Source organism: Mycteria americana, chromosome 1, assembly GCF_035582795.1.
Source record: "Mycteria americana isolate JAX WOST 10 ecotype Jacksonville Zoo and Gardens chromosome 1, USCA_MyAme_1.0, whole genome shotgun sequence".
NCBI lineage: Eukaryota > Metazoa > Chordata > Aves > Ciconiiformes > Ciconiidae > Mycteria > Mycteria americana.
The window spans coordinates 70,537,855-70,550,877 of record NC_134365.1 but is presented as its reverse complement, the minus strand read 5'-3'; the positions used below and the strand labels follow the sequence as shown (position 1 = coordinate 70,550,877).

Here is a 13,023-nt window from a genome sequence, read left to right as displayed (position 1 = left end):
ACTTCTATGTTCCTCTCAGTACTTTCTTGAAGAACAGGGGTTTGTCATTTCCCTGTCTATCCAGTACCTATACTATTGCCTCAGCATAGCCTGATGGATTAGTCAATATTTGGGTCTTCCAAGTTGACTCAATTAGCAGGAGACAGGATAACGGGAGCAGGCATTCATCTGATGTAATTTTGTACATTTCGCAGCGCACACAGGCAATGAGCTATTTTCCCGAACGCAGCAGGACCCAAACAGGAGGAGTTGCTATGACCACAGCTCCAAGCTTCTCCCCAGCCAACCCCGAACCAACAATATATTTAGCTCTTTCTCATGATGATTTTGTAAGCGTCTCTCCAGCCATTTTTAGATCCGATTCGCTTTCTCCTGCAGGTTTCTTAGATGCCATCTCTCCTGCGCTCGGCTTCACCAGCGTTTCACACTTACGTGCAAAGCGTGCGTGGAAATCTTCCAAGCGCACACCTGGGCTCGCGCCAGGAGCCTCGCTGACAGGCAGCGCCTTGTGTGGCGGCACCTATTGTTCCAGCTGCCCGGCCTGCAAGAGGGCCCGCGTTGTGCTTGCCTCGCCTAGAAGGGCTGCGGTCGCTGTGTCCTGGGGCGGGGGGGCCGTTCTCCGCGGGAGTCGCGTCGGCAGCACGTTTACTTCGAAGGGGAAGCGTTCGCTTCCCCCCCCTCGAGGAGGTGGGCAACAGCGGCGGGCCCGCTCGCCCGGGTAGGTGCGACAGGGGCGGGCACGGGGAAGGCCCGGGGCGGCACCCGCCCCGAGAACCCTGACCGCGGCGGGCGGGGGCGCGCGCCCCAGCGGCCTTTCGCGCGCTCGGACCACAGAGCGCGCCCCCGCGCGCGCCGCCCCGCACGCGAGCGCCAACCCCGCCCGGGGCGCTTTAAACGGTTGCCGCTTCGCCCCGCCCCTTTTTTGATCTCCGCTCCGCGTTTGGCGCGCGCCCTGGCCCCGCCCCACCCCGCCAGGGCGGCCAATCGCCGCCCGGTTTGTGAGATTCGAGGGGTGGGAGCGTACCATTGCCAGGGAGCGGGGGAGGAGCCGAGAACGTGAAGGGGCTTTGGGGGGGGACCGCGTCTTTTTATTGTTCGCCGCGCCGCACCTGTTGCGTTCCCGTTGCTGTCGCTCTCCTCCCCTTCTCTCCCCCTTTCAGAGCATCCTGGGCCTGGCGGCTGGAGCCTCCGCTTCCCGCCGCCCTCCCCTTGACCCCGCGTACCGCTTTAAGGGACCGGGGGGGAGGAGGGCTGGGCTTGCCCGCACGCGCCCCTCCTCCTGCCCCCGCCAACCGCTCCGCGCGCGGGGTGGGGCGGGGCCGAGGCAGCGGTAGCTGCCAAGGTGTGCGCGCGCCTCCGCTTCACCCGCCCCCTCCCGCGGCGGGCAGGGTCGGGCCGCGCCGCGCCGCGCCGGCAGCCTGACGGGCGGAGCGCGGCGCCCCCCGCGGCAGAGGCACCTCGGGCCGTGCCAGCCCTGCGACCGCCGCCCCCGGAGCGGCATGAGGTGAAGGCAAGTGCGGCGGCGGGGTCCCGCCGCCGCCCCCCGGGAGAGGAGGAGGGCGGGCTCCCGCGCGTCGCGGTGCGGCGCGGCAGGTGGGGTGGCCGCTGCCCGGCCCCGCGGGCGGGAGGAGGCGTCTCTGGTGGCGGCGGCGGAGGATCCGCTTCATCTCTTGGCATCGCCCGGGGAGCGGCCTGGCGCGGCGCCCCGGGCGCCGGCAGCGGCGCGGGGGTCTCTGCGCGACGCCGGGCCGGGGCGGGGTCCGCGCGGGCCCGTGGGGAGCGGCGGCGGCTCGGGCTGGCACAGGGCGGCAGGGCACAGCCGCGAAACCCGATCGCCGGGGCGGCCCGCAGCTGGGCGGCTGGTTCTTGCCGCCTCCCTGACCCGGTTACACGGCTCGGCGCTGGGAAGGAACGAGGCGGTGGCGGCGGCGGCCGGGCGTCCGCCCCGGGGACCCCCGAGCCGCTCCCTCGCCGGAGAGGGGTGGTTTAGCGAAAGGTACTGGGACACCTCCGTCCCCTCGTCCCGGGCTGGGAGAAGGAGGAGACGGCGGTGGCCCTACGGGGTGCGCGCAGGCTACCTGCGGCGGGGACGCCCTGCGGTGCGGGGTCTGCCTGCGGCCCGTCCTCCCGGGCGGGCGGCAGCGCCCTGCCCCGCCGGGGGTCACGTCGGGGTGCCTCGATGGCGTGCTTCGCCTTCTCGTCGGCTTTATCGCTGATAGCCGCTGTGCGGGTTGCGTTACACCGCGGGTAAACTTCACAGCCGTGATTACCACAGTATCATAACGTACTCCTAGTGCTTCCATCGTCAGATAGCTTATGATACCCCCACAAGAGAAACTGCGTATACCGGCTTCACTTCATATAGACTTCTGCTTGTTTCACAGACCTAAGCCTTTAGCCTCTTTGTTGTTATTCTAGGTACAAGGGATGCCCAGTTTTCTAATACTTTTGTCTCCTTTCTGCTTTTTTTTTTGTTATGATACAGACTTAATCTCTGCAGGCTGTTGTCCTAAGATGTGTGTTTAGGATGTTAGACTACTTAACAAGGGTAACTGCTTCTAAATATAGGGTTCCTTCTCTTATAATAAAACCCCGCCTATGCATTCATTCTAACAGCTACATTCCATATTCTGAAGAAGTCATCTCTTAACCTCATGCAGTCATCCATTTAAGGTTAGTGCTGTGGAGCAATCGACAATAACTTTTGTTGAGATGGAGGAATACTTTTCGAGTCTGGCACTACAAAAATTGCCACTTCCTTTGTTGATTCTGTTGTACTGCTTTGAAAGGTTAACAAACTGAAGAATCTGTGGGAAATCTCTTTGAGTGTTAGGCTTAAAATTAGGGTTCTTAGTTATTCTGCACTTTAAATGTAGTGGGTCGGTACTGGTGTAGGGGGCTTAGGAGAAGCTGAGCAAATAAATGGTCTCTCACTGGACAATCTGGATATACAGAAACTGACTATTTGTTAGGGCCCATTCTAGTTACAGACTTTGAAAGCTACAAGTTAACTGAGCTTAAAAAACCCCAGTAAACAAGATTTTCTGCGTATAACTAAGCACTTACTTGAAATAGACTTATTTTCCCAATAGTTATGCTAATACCTCTTTCTGCATTTCTTCTAGAGAATGTGCTTATTCTACTTATTTTTCATTGTCACATTTTCAGCACTTGTGTTTGGGTTGGTTGTACTGCAGGGACCTGTTTGGTAAAAATAACTCACTGCATGGGAATTAACTTCTTTAATCATGGGAATATTTCTACTGAGTCTGTGAAAGCTTACTTGCACTAAACTAGATTTAGAGTTGGATTGAAGTTGGCAGTGTCCCTTTAAACCAGCCAAAAGTCCACTACATGTTTATCTGCAGCTGAAAATGAAGAAGTCGCGCTACAGTTAAGAACACAGATATGTTTGTGTTTAGCTTGCAGCTTGCTAGAGTACTTGTGTCCAAGAACACGGATGGATATAACTAGATATACTAGACTTGTATTCATTCATATCTTAAATTACAGTTGGAAGGTACACCCTCTAGCTAATTGGTGAAGCTGGACATTCTTTAGCTGTTAAATTAATGGACAGGGGAACTCCTCTGAAATGTTACAGCACGACCATAAAGATTTTTCTTTTAACAGTGATTTTTGAGTATTTGTGCAGAAAAAATAACTAATAGTTATGCTGATTATTAATGACATGTAACTGAATTTCCATTTTCAATAAATCTGAATACAACTCCTGTTCCTGACTAATCCTGTGTGTTAAGAAAGGATCTGTAAATAGTATGTGACTGTATGTTCCTGGTGTAAACCTAACACAGCTGGTTGAGGTCAGGATGACATTTTATTCTAAGCTTTCTTTGCCTCTCTGGGTTTCAAATATCCTGCAAACATGCCTCACATGAGAAATCTTAGTTATTTTGCAGGTGCAGGTCTCCTTTGATAAAGACTACAGCACTGTTACTTTTCCATGAGAGAGCTTGAGTTACTGTTGTACACATGATAATGCAGAGCTGATGACATGTTGCTTTTGGAGAAAGCTGATGCAGAATTTGGCCTTAGTTGGATGTGCTCCTCTCATCTTGAAGGATTTCAGAATGTCTTCTCAGTCACTTAAGTAACCCATGAATGGATTAGGTTTTTTTTTCTCCTTTGCAAACACAAGGGCTGTCTTGCCAATGTAATCTTAGAGTAGTATTCAGGGTAGCTCTAGGTAAAGGGAGAGGGAGAACTGACCATGCTGCTGCTGTCTTTCTTTGGTAGAGACAGAAAACTTCCACTCTCTTTTGACTATGTCACAGGAAATTGCCTGTGAGAACAACAGCAGAGCCTATACGTGGACTTTCTTTGGTGCTATGGCTTTTGTGCTATTACTGTAGAGAAGGCTTAGGCAGCTGTGGTAACAGATTGGTCAAAACTTGTCTGTGCCATGCAGCTTCCAGCCCGGATGTTTAGGAATCCGTTCTCTGCTACTTGATCTACATCTTAACAGCCTGGGGTGGAAAAATCCTTTTATTTACAGCTGAGGCTGGGGCTACACCAAAATCTGCCATCAGCGTAGCTGTCGATCTGGGGTATGATCTGTTGTATGTAAGGTCCTCGCACAGATTTAGTTATATGAATAAAGCACATGTGTGCTATTAGGGCTTTTCTTAACACTGTGGTCTGTTGTTAATATATGGCTGTGAAATGCAGCTTTGCCAATATACTGTATGACTGTTCTAATACTGCTGAGATATTCCTAGAGCGGATGTGATCCAAGAGAGTTTTCCTGGGTGAATGCTTTTACTGTAGCAGAGCCTAATGATAATCTCACCTTTCATTTAAAAAGGGGAGGAGGGGCAAGTTCCCACTGGTAAATCCAGGAAGTGGCTTTTTATGCGAGCTCCATCAGGGTAGCCTGGCTTGCATTTTCTTAGGTCTCCCAGCAGCACTGAAGCCTAGAACTGACCTTAGCCTTGCCAACTAGCAGGATGTAACTAAGATGTCAGCTACAGAGATGCTGTTTGTAATTTGATAGGTGGAAATAAAGCAGCAATGATACTGATCCGGTGTTCATGCTGCTCTTTGGAAATGATGTGATGAGATACAAGAAGCAGGCACTGTTTATTTACTAGGAGGGGAGCCCAAAACAGTGGAGACAGAGCAAGTGGTAAACTAGTATAGGAACACCAAATCACCACCCTTTCCTTCCTTTTTCTCCCGCTCCCTCCCCCAGCTGAATGACATATTCTGTTGTAATTGCACAAGGGAGAGGGAGAAAGGGAAAAATGCATCTGGGAGAACCCAAGAACGTACTCTGAGGAATGAGATCTGCATGTAAACTGTGTTTGTGAAGGGTATGAAAATATTTGGATTCCAACTGAGTGGGACACGCAGTCACTGAATCATTTGTTGTCTGTTCCTGCAGTCTCCTCCTAACTTTGATGTAGTTGGAATAGGTAGCTGATAGGGCTCTAAGAGCGTTTGGTTTCTTTGTGTAAACAGTAAACTGACATGGATCATAGCTCTTCTTGTTCTCCTGCCTGTGGCTTGTGATAGAAATTCAGTGCCCAGACATGGGAAACAATTTAAGGAAAGGAAGGTTGCTCACCTGTGTGGCCAGCCTCTCTTCTGACACCTCCCCCCCCCCCCCCCCTTTTTTTTTCTTTTAAAGTTTAATCAAGCAGCAATTATTTGGCTTGGTAGCAAAAGGAAACTGAAGGATGTTTTTCTTTCTTTTCTGAGGTATTGAAATTGACTCAATTCAAAAGTATTCAGTGAGACTAGGAAAGGAAATGCAAGTTCTTGCTCTTCATAGACAGCAGTAAATTAACAATAGAATTATTTCAGTTTCAGGAAAGAGGAACCTATTTCATCTCACACTTCCTAAGGAGAGTTTATAACTTTTCTGCTAAAGGTGTGCCGTAGCAGCATAGCTTCTTGCTGAAGACAGAAACCTGATTGCTCCAATAGAGATCAACTGTTCTGCAATTTTTGTTTTTGCAATAGACAACATGAGAAACTGCATTTCACTGTTGAGAAGGGACACTGAAGAAAGCTATGGAAATTGTGAGGAAAACCTTTTTACTACGTTCCTGTGTCTCTCAGGCTGTCATCTCTGCCTTCTCCCCAGATCTTTATCTGGCTTATGTGTTAACCTTTTTCATTCTTTCTCCACAACGTCTTTGAGATATGATCTTTTGTGTCTAGCCACATGGTTAAAACTAGTCTAGGCTGCCCTCACTTTGTGTCTGGATTTCTTTTTGACACTCAACTGTTCAAAACAATGACCACTTTTACCGGAAGTGGTGGTTTAGCAAATCATTCTTATGCAGAGTCCTACAACTACAGATGTAAGCTAATTTTCTTCTTGGTCCTTTTCGAGTCATCTAGAGTGGCATACTGTGGAGAATTTGACATGTAGTCCCACCTGTTAATGCTGCTAACTTTTAGGCATTCACTAAAGCCTTGTTGGGGTCTTTCTTTACCTTGTTCATCCTGAAAGAGGAGTGGCAGATGGATGCTTTTCGCCCATCGTGAAGAAGAGTCCCACAAACATCTATGGAGCTACCTCATCTTCTTAATGCCCTCCCCTGCCATGAGCTGACTGAACCAGAACAGCCCAGCGGTGGACTGAGTAGGCCACTGCTTGTCTTTTTGAGTGTTTTTGCCTTTTTGTTGTGTTCCCTTCTTTCTTTGGATCTGCTTGTCCAGCAGTCATCTCATTGCTTGAGTTGGAATCTCTGTGTGCAAGAGGTGTGTTTTCTTGTTCTGCTCCTATGTAGTATGTTACGTACTAGAGTTTTGGTTTAGACTAGTGATCTCAAACGTTATTGTAGGATACAAAACAAAGGTAAAATCTTGCAGTTTTCTTTTTTCTGTGCTGACTGTTTCCAACATCAGTCCAGGAATATTTATCTTACGTTATCGGTCTTTTGCTTTGTTTGCCTGCATTCAGATTCCAGTTGTACAGCTTAATTAAAATCTGTGAAATAACCCACTTATTGCATCAACTTCCTCTTTGGCCAGCAGGAAAATTGTTCTGTATTACTGCTTTCTGCCCTGCTGTTTGGAAAGAATTCCCCTGAATCTGCAGTACTTTGAAGTGAGGCAAGGCTTGCTGGGAGCTGGTGTGGTTGAGGGAAGAGGACATTTCAGTGCATTGAAGACTTTTAATAAATATCTTCCTTTCAAGCTTTACTTATCATAGAATCTTAGAATGCTTTGGATTGGAAGGGACCTTTACAAGTCAGCTAGTCCAACCCCCCTGCAAGAGCAGGGACATCTTTAACTAGATGTCCCTGCTTTTATTTAGTTATATCCTTTATCGTCATGGCTGCAAGATGCTTTGGAATGAACTTTGGATGGCATGTCTGAGGAATTTTTGGGGTATAATCTTCTACTCTTCTAAGTAACTTTTGAACTAAAGTGACTTAATGGATAGCAAAACTTTTATAGTGACCTCCCTTTAAATTATTAAGATCTCTTTACCCTGAGTCTGTGGGGAGACTTCTCAGTGGAAGTTAAAGTGTAGGCAGAACAGCAGTGTTTTTGTGGGATCATATCTTGTTATCTCTGCCATGCAAGTAAAAGTGCTTGTGGCCATGTGAGTCCTATCTAACATTTCTATCTCTTTATAGCCTTGGTGGAACTGTCTTGGTTTAATGGGACGGTTGGGAGGCCCTTCTTGCCCTTCTCTTGGTCTTTCTAAATATGCTGTGTATGCTTACACAACAGTTAGAAAGGGCTTCTTTTGTTGGGTCCTGTGAAAAGGATAGTATAAACTCTGCTCCATTTTTTGAGATACTGCAGCTGTAGCAATTTGTACCATTTAACACTTGCTTATGTTTTTTCAGGGTCCATTAAAGAAATGAATCTCAAGGCAAAGAGAAACGAAATTTGGCTCGAACCCAGTTAAAGAGCGCAAAACCAATTGATATTCATCCAGTGATACCCATGTAATAGACTACTCTGGATCTCGTGTTGAGAAGTGTCCTCCAACACTTGCAACATCATGGTTATGTGACTGAAGAAACGAAGGGGAGGACAGTAGACTTTCTCATCTCCTCTGTTGTGTGGTGATCTGCACAGAAATGAGGGATGGAGGCAGGTGTTTGCCTAGGAGTCTTGCTTTAAACAGTCAAACCCAAGAATGTTTCACTAGTCTTTTTTTGTAGGAGAAAGTTATTTCTTTAATAACAGTCTGTGTACATTGTGTATGGTACTCCATCTGCTATAAATGGAGTTCTGCTCAGTTTGAGAAAGAAAAGGCAGATTAGATTGTGTCAGGAAGGGTAAACAGTTTTGGGGAGCATGGCATGCTTTTGATGGTTCACTTAGCCATGCTAAATCACTAATTAAGTGAGGCTCCCATTCAGATTTCTCTAGAGCTGTGCCTCTTTCTGTGTTGATTGTAAAGACAGACTGGTTTGGAGTTAGCCTTTGTGTATAGTTTCCTTGGTGAGCCTCGGCAGACCAGTGCCTTGCACCTGGTGTTTCAAGTTTCTTCTAGATCTTGTAAGTGTAATTTGTCTTGCTGCTTATAAACAGAATCTAAACATACTGTGGACTTCCCAGGGAGAGCAGGACTGCTTACACATCCAGGAAATATAGGAAAAGGCTGGGTGTCAGTGATAGCTGGTCTGCTTCCAGTACTTCAGAAAGAGAGGAGTTTGTACATGTGAAAATGGAGGAGTTATGTGGAAGGTGACAGCATCAGTACCAGATCTCCACTAATAATTCTCCACAGTGATGGTATTCCGTGTTCCCTCAGAGAGAAAAGGCAGATGGGCTGCAGCTGAGCCCATCACTGTACGTTATACTTTTCTTGTTGCTTTTGCATTACATATAATGCCTGTTGCGTTACACATGCCTGGAGACCCACCCAAGACTCTGCTGTGCCAAATATTGTATTAAAACATAGTAAAGAAGTCCCTGCTCTAAGAGTTTTTTTTTTTTTTTCTCTTAAATAAAGCAGATGAGAGTGGAAGAAAGCAGATATGATTTTTCTGTTGATGCTTAGAATGGCAAATGCTGGAAAGTTTGAGTTCAGCATATTGAATAGAATATTGTTTGACAGTGGATTTATTTCAGGTTGTGAAACAACCTTCAAATCATTCAGTGGGATACTTCTAAAGCTGCAAAATATGAACTCTGTGGGCTTATGAGGAGGTATGTATCTGTGAGAGGTATATATTCATGTCATCTTGGAACCTTTGTCGTGGAATAACCAGTTTGCATTCAGGCATGTGTCCCTGGCACGTCCTCCCTCATCTTTAGCTCCATTCGGTGGTGGAGCTCATGGTCAGGCTCCTCCCCATTGAGAGGACTCGCTTCTGAACTCTGAACTGCCTCAGACGGCTCTCTGCACTCATACCACATTTGTTCCCATTACCCTGGTCTCATATCCTGCCGAGACAGTAAGTGATGGGACTTTCTGAAATCAGAAGAAGGATAAGGTATTCCAGGTGGCCAGCTTGTATGCTGAGCCAATTCCACAGTCTGCTGATATAATCCTTCATACAGTTGTGGTCATGAGCGTATTCACAGTGTAGTTCACAAGGGAGGGAGGAGTCTCCTGATCCATATTCCCTCTGGGACAGGAGGGAGATCTTTGTTGATGAGTATGCTGTGTGTACAACATGCAGCCCCTCTCTAATCTCCTCCAGGTCTGTTTGTTTGGTTTTTGACTGTACTTTTCCCTCTCATCTCTTTTTGTACCCTTCCTACCCAGTGCCTCCCCAAGATGCAGAACCTTTTTCTGGCCACAGTCAGACTGAACTTCAGTAGCACTGGGGAGGGAGTCTGGCATCCCAGCAACGGTGGACTGTGTTTCTGGTATCTTATCCTTGCATCTCAGGGCATGGTGCCACTGGAAAACTGGCTTTTTGGAAAACTGGCTTTTTGGGTGCCTTCAGAGAGCAGAGTTCAGGTTCATTATTCAGTGTTCCCTCTGGTTTTGTCCTTCTCCATGTTTTCCTTCCTTTAATCCACTGCCCTCTTTTTCTGTTTCATGTTCCCCACAGGCGTTTTCTTTTTTCCCTCTTGGCTGTTTACTGTCTTACCCTTCTTTGGTGCATGGAGGAGAAACTACTGAATTTTGTTAGCAATAGCCATAAGCCTGTTCTTAGCAGGGGGAGCCAGTAGGAACATAGAATGCGTCCAGGGCATGTCTTGTGGACTAGATTAGCTGTGCAGTTTGCTTTATTATTTTCTTGGAGGGGAATTGGTTAATGTTAATTTAGAAATGGTATAGTCTCAACTGTGATCTAAAACAGCTAAATTGCTTGGAGAGTGTCACTTGAGATGTTTGCTTCCTCTGCAGGAGAATTCTTCTGCTAATGTGCCCTTTTGTGGACGATTGTCTAGATGTCTCATCAGTCTGGAGAGGCTTGTTTTTAGTGCTATGTGCTCTCTGGAGAGTTTATTTTTAAATAGTTACTGAAGCAACAGTCTTCTAAAATGCTGCAGTGTTAGGATAGAAGGAATGAAAATGTTTAGTAATCCTCTAAAAGGGTAGATTGAAAAAATATATTTGTCTCCTCTAAGGCTAGCTGAAAGTGTTGCTGAAACTGTGTTCTAGAAGACGACTTGTTTACTTCATAATTTTCTTCCTGAAAACTCCTCTACTCTAGTTTAAATTGTGGACATTCCCAAACTGAAATATTGTCAAAAATAAATGTTTTATTTCAGGAACTGCTGTGCACTATCCTTCATTCTCTGCTAGAAAAAGATGACTTATTTTGGCCTGCGATGAATTCTGCCATCTTAAGATGGGCTGCGTCTTGAGATAGTCACCTTGGAACTGTAGCTCCCATGGAGCAATAAGGTGCTATTACACAAGCAAAATAAGTTTACTTTTTTGAGGAGAAGCATTTTGTAAGTCTTCCTTCTTTGTGCCAAAAACCTGGGGACTTTACTGTTTACCCTCTGCCAGAAAATTTAAAGGAAAATGTTTTTCAAGAGGTCAGATTTCCTTATTGTGTTGTACTCCTGCAGCATTGTGACGGTTCTACTTTATATAATTTTCTTTCTTAATCTAAAGTCTTCAGATGAGTTGTGTCAGTCCAACAATTACACTTAATGAAGTTACTGTATTAATTTGAAATCGTATCATGTCACTGATAAATCAGATGATTAATCAAATGTTGCAAAATGTCACCTCCAAATATAAGGGGTTGTCTTTTTCCAGGTCCTCATTCCTTTGCTGCTCTATTCCTGTACTCTTCAGACATCACAAAAGGCCCTTTGTTGTTCATTTGACTGTTAAACTATGCTTATTTTATGCTTCATCAAACTCTCAATGAGCTCAAGGTTTATAATATCAAAAGTCTGGATCTCCAAGGGTGAGAGAAGCTAACAGGTTTCCAAAAGCTATCGGGATCAACCAGCATACAGGAAGACATCCCAGGCAGTCAAGACTTTTTTGATGGTAGAGGACAATGGTGGTGAATTCTTTATTATGCATTCATGCAAACCATGATGATAACTTACACGCATATGCTTTCTCACAGTCAACGTCTGCTGGTGAATTCAGCTATTGGGTGTAGTACTTTCGTCCTAGACTTTTAAGAAAGAAAGGAATTTCAGAAACATGAAGTACAACAAAGCTGAAAGAGGGTAGTGAAAAGAGAGGAAAGGACAAGATGCCTGAATAGGTTCATGATGCATAGGTCAGACTTGGCCCAGCAGGCCAGTGCTTGCTGCACGCTAGCTGGTCTCGATTGTTCCTTTTCCTGTTGGTGTCACAACAGAGGTGGATCTTGAAGGGAAGACTCTGAAATGGACTGGGAATAAAGTGCTGTGAGACTAACACAGTAAATTAAGATGAGTGTTAATTTCTTCTGTTGGATTTGAGGATGAATTGCCTTACAATGCTGTACTAATTATGGCAATTCAGGAAATGATTCACAAGAGTGGGTAGCTGAGCATGGTCCTTCCAACAGCTGTCTTAGCTTAAGCTAGGTTGACTTATTTACTAGAATTGTGCTTCATTTGCTACAATGGCAATTGCAAATGCTCAGTTTTAATTCCTATGACTTGACTGAATGGAGTCCTCTGGCACCTGACAGAAGAATGGGAGCAGCCTTCAGCCTGTCTACAAAGTCAGACATTTTGGCTTGTATTTAGAAAAGTTTCTTTACAGTGGTATGGGCTAGAAGGTTTTTTTCAGTGCTGTAAATTAAATGCTAGGCTGTGCAACACAATCGTGACATTTAGTGTTAAGTTACACCGCATATTGCACAATTTTACTAGGGTTTGCTGCTTGCTTCATCGTGTAGGCTCCAACATGGAGGCAATATCCTTAATAAGTATCAGGGAATCTGAGAGCAAGTCGATTCTGTGATCCTGTTCTCAAATGCAGTAATGACTTAAAAAATAAAATGTATTTTTTTAGTTATAAAAAACTATACTCCCCTGTTTCCCCAAGTAGAAATACGAAAGATATTAGTGTTCCCATTTGATGGGATAGCTCCTGCTGTGCAAAATACAAGTTGCTGTGACTTATTCGAGTTTATGCCACAGTTACACACAGCAAACGCACGCAGTGTCTATGGAGTTTCAGTTATGACAGCAAAATCTTCAGGTGGTAAGAACAAGGTCATGGGTGTGAGATTAACTTTCATACAGCAGTCCCTGTTGTGGAAAGGAATGTTTGGCAGGCATTAACTTTTTATAACCTGATAATATTCAGGTACTGCAGAAAAATTCTCCTTTTTGTGAAGGTCTTAAAAATGGTGGAGGTATGAACCCTAGTCACACCCTTCAACTCTGGGTTCAAAGGGGCTTTTCTTTAGAGGTGTGGGGGAAAAAACATGATGGGCTGACCAGGCTTTTGGTAAGCATGTTCTAATTTGTGACAACTTACTAGAGCACTGAAACTGAGCAGCAGCCCGTTGCTGGAGTGTGTCCTCACCTGCAGGATCTAGTTGTTATATCTTAGAATGGTTATGGAGGCTAGTGGTGGAAATGAGCTGTGACCTTCTCTCTCAGGCAAAGCCCTGACCGTAAGGAGTTAAAACTTGCAGAGGAATGAACTGAGGTCAG

The 13,023-nt window shown here is 46.0% G+C and overlaps 1 protein-coding gene across 1 annotated transcript in view; it reads left to right on the top strand.

Annotated features, from left to right (window-relative positions):
• The first annotated feature begins 1,323 nt into the window (after nucleotides 1-1,323).
• The window catches only part of MICAL3 (microtubule associated monooxygenase, calponin and LIM domain containing 3), a 166,521-nt gene continuing 154,821 nt past the window's right edge, over nucleotides 1,324-13,023 (top strand). Inside the window, exon 1 of the mRNA XM_075505378.1 lies at nucleotides 1,324-1,504. The gene's annotated coding sequence lies outside the window, so the exon portion shown is untranslated. The remainder of the gene's footprint in view (nucleotides 1,505-13,023) is intronic.